The sequence below is a fragment of the Sorex fumeus genome, unplaced genomic scaffold (assembly GCF_029834395.1).
Source record: "Sorex fumeus unplaced genomic scaffold, SorFum_2.1 ptg000151l, whole genome shotgun sequence".
Classification (NCBI taxonomy): Eukaryota; Metazoa; Chordata; class Mammalia; order Eulipotyphla; family Soricidae; genus Sorex; species Sorex fumeus.
Window position 1 is genome coordinate 505,109 of NW_026606208.1, and position 4,241 is coordinate 509,349.

Sequence of the window (4,241 nt, forward strand, 5' to 3'; positions counted from 1 at the left end):
CTGGGCCGCGGAGGCCGGCGGGAGAGGGCGGGGCGCGGAGCGGCGGACGGCCAACAGGGCGCTCGCCGATTGGCCGAGCCGGAGGAGGGCAAGGGTGAACCCCGCCCACCCTCGGCGCGCCCGGAGCCCGCCGAGCGGCCGTGGCGCCTGTGGGCGGGGCGGCGCGCGAAGGGGGCGTGGTCTGGAGGCGGCGCGGCCAATGGACTGTGCTCGCTCAAGTCGCCCCTTCCACGTGGCGGAGGCTGGGCGGCGCGGAAGCGAGGACTCCCCGCAAGCTTTTTTTTTTTATTTTTTACCCTTCTGGTCCTTTACTATGTTTCAGATTTTTAAAATTTTGTTTCGTGTGTGTGTGTGTGTGTGTGTGTTCAGGCTACACCTGGTGGTGTAGCCTCAGCAAAGTGTGTGTGTGTGTGTGTGTGTGTGTGTGTGTTCAGGCTACACCTGGCGGTGTATAGTCTCAGCAGAGGCTTCCTCTTGGCTCTGCGCATCACTCCTGCCAGGGCTCTGGGTACCAACCATCTGGGGTGCCAGGGATGGAACCCAGGTGACAAGTGCAAAGCAAATGCCCTATCCACTGTACTATTGCTCTGGCCCCTACTCTCATCCTTTTAATGCTTTGAAGATGAAACTTATTACCTACCTGTGAACCTAGCCTCTTAGTTTTCCCTGGTTACAGGAAAACTTTTCATTAATTCTACCTCCTGAACCTACCCTGTTAATTTTCTTCAGTTACAGAAAACCTTGCCATTAAAGAAAAACTTTGTCTGTTTGGGCCACCTCAGCTTGGCCCGGGGTTTTTCGGTTGTGCTTAGGCTACCATCTGGTACTCTAAGGCAAGGCCAGCAGCTTAACTCTTGGACTGTCTCTCTGGCTTCAGTGTTCCCACTGGTAGATAGAAGAAAGATATTCCAGCCTTTGATGCAATACTGATAACTAGTTTTCAATGATGGACAAGGCATGATCTGGAATGATAATTGTCCTAGCCCACTGAGTCTCATGAACCTGTGTTGGGTCATTTAAACTGAGAACCTGCAATCCACAGGTCTATAAAACTCTAGGATGTGGATGGCAGTGCTAGTATAGCGGGTTGGGTATCTACCTTACCTTGCACGAGGCCTTCCGATTTCAATCCTTTACATCCCATATGGTGCCCCAAGCACTGCCAGAAGTGATCCCTGAGCCCACCCACCTGTTCAACCACCTTCGGAACCTGTGCCACTCCCTAACCTGGGGAAGAGTTGATGTATTTGTGTTCACCTCGAGGCTCCTGGATCCCGCTAGGTTTGACTATTACCACTACCGGCAAATGGCTCTTCAGCCTTGACTGTGAATACAATCACAAGGCTGAATGGCTGTTCTATAGCTTCCCTTCTTGTATCTACCATTAAGGCCCTTTAAGGGTTCGGGTCTTATTCATGGCTCTATGCTTTGGGATCAGTCCTGTCTGCACTTGAGGAACCAAATGTGGTGCCTGCGATCGAATTCCGGATGTTTCAGTGCAAGGAGATGCAAGCCAAGCAGCCAAAGAATTATGGAATTGTTGCCCCTCACTGCTGAAAACCTCAGGGGTGCCCATAGGAGGCAGGTGGGCTTAAAACCTGCCAAACAAAGGTTCTGGCAGCAGCACCATCCCCATCACTATAGCTGCGCCAAAGAGCTCAGCTCCACCCCCTCACAAATACTTTCTACAGAAACACCAATCTCTGAATAATATCCCCCCATACTTCCGGAAGCCCCAGCACCCCAGCTCTTCCCACCTCTGCTGCCTTGTTGACTCTTTGGCCCAGACCATAGACACCTCCCGAAGCAACAAAAAGCTTAATAAAATTTTAAGCTTACCAACTCTACCATCAGACATAACAATGTTCACATAAATTAATTTTTCAGATCAGCGGATAGGGTGTTTGCCTTGTACCTGGCTGACTCGGGTTCGATTCCTCCACCCCTCTCAGAGAGTCCGGCAAGCTTACTGAGAGTATCCTGCCCGCATGCATGGCAGAGCCTGGCAAGCTCCCCGTGGCGTATTTGATATGCCAAAAACAGTAACAAGTCTCACAATGGAGATGTTACTGGTGCCCACTCTAGCAAATCTATGAACAACAGGAGGACAGTGCTACAGTGCTACAGTTATCCAACTTTTTTTTTTTTCGCATCACACCTGGTGATGCTCAGGGGTTCCTCCTGGCTCTGCACTCAGGTATTACTCCTGGTGGTGTTCTGGGGACTATATGGGATGCTGGGGATCGTACCTGGGTTGGCCGTGTACAAGGCAAATGCCCTACCTGCTCTACAACTGCTCTGGCCCCCAACCTATTTTCATCCTAGAATTGTATCAGTAGTTTTCCCTTTTTCCTACATTAAATACAAATTTTTAAAAGAAGTGATCCCTGAGCTCAGAGCCAGGAGTGGACCCCACAACAAAACATAATTAAAAAAACTACTCGAGGATGTTTCTATTGGTGGTGAAACAAGTGGATCACATGTTTCACACGTGGAGCCCCAAGTCCAAAGCCAACATCACTAGACCTCAAGCGCTGTTGGAAGTGCTGCCCCAAATCTCTGTTATTTATGAAAAACAAAACTGTGATCCATCTGGTATTGGGGATTGAACCTAAAGCTATCTCCTACCAAGCCTGGGTTTCGTCCTTTGTGCCATCCCTGCTGGCCCTACTACAGTGTCTAAAAGCTTCTTATTTGACATCATTGCTTTGGCCAGCTCATTTCTAACACAGAGCACTTTCACGAAGCACGTGTCTTTCTATTCTAAGTAAGTGGATGATAACCTTAAGAGCTTTTCCTCCTTATTTCCGCCAATTGTGAATCAGGGATTACAGCTCTCAAGCATGGAAGTTTGGGGGTCAGCTGCTTGCGGGGTGAGTTCTAGTTTTCCCCCTACGTGATCTTGGGCATGGCATTCAACTTCTCAGGAGATTGGTTTTTGAAGCTTGGTAAGAGAGAGATTAAAAACGTTACCCACGTCATTCCTCTTTGGAAAAAAACTTGGCACCTAGTACCTAGTTAGTCCCTAACCACCAGGAACTGTGCTGGCAGCAGCTCTTGGTTTTCCCACTGAGAGCAGAGAAAAGCACCAGGCAGCCCCGGGAACTCAGTGACATCAAAGCTGCCGTCAACAAAATACACAGTCCATTATGTTCTTCCACTTTCTTATTTTCTAAAGAAAACACACCTAGCACAGTCGGATTTGGACAGTGAACACTGAAGTATTTGTTTGCTTGCTCTTCATCAAATCGCCTGATTTCTTTTAGGCAGGTAGCAGATGTCTGAAGTAAGGAAGAGCACCTTAGCTCAACTGATAGGTTTGGAAAGAACAGAGCCAGTCTGATTCTTTTGGTGCGTTTTACAGTAACAGATAATGAATGCTTAAAGAGTTTGCCAGTTACAGCAAACACTTCAATTTAACTTCGTCATGTCTACCTTTCATGGTTTTGGGGGTTTTGTTTTGTTTTGTTTTGCAGTGCCTGGAATCAGACCCAGGGCGTCACCCATGTGAGGCAAGCTCTCTACTTCTGAGCATAGCTCCAGCTCATGTTGGCCTTTCAATCAATGAATAATGGACTGTTTTGATGCAATTTAAGTTGGGAAGAAGGGAGAAAGAGGCCAAATTGATGGGTGTGTTGACATTGGGTGCCTATGTCTTATTTTCTTCTCTGTATGTTTATATTTGGGGTACACCTCGAAGGGTTCAAGGATTACTTCTGGCTTTCTGGAATAATATGGAATGCCAGAGATTGAGCCCAGGTCAGTTGCAATGCAAAGCAAGAGCCTTATCTGCTATACTATCTCTCTGGCCGCTGGGTGTCTATGTCTTAACAAGTTCTGTGTGGTTGATCATCCATAAACTTTCAAATAGTATTTGTGTTATGCAACCACAGTATTCCAAGTTAGTTCTCTGGGTCTGCTGTGTTTAGCAAAACTAACCCCATTCCAACCTTTCATCTCTATTTTTCAATTCTTAACGCTACCAGAGTCTCCTGCCCCTGCACCTACCTGTCCTCACTGGGGCCCCTTGGAGGGGGGTGGGTCGAGTTTCCCTCCTCGCCCTAAGCAGAGCCCCTGCAGCTGAAGACCTCCAGAACCAGCCACAGCCATGCTGAGACCACTCTCCACACATTCGGATGAGCTTCATGCATGAAGGAACCGGCAGAGGGACCCAGACATGCGGGACCCGGGGCTGAGATCTCTAAGCCTGCTCGCATCAGGACTGGGCCTCCTCCACCCAG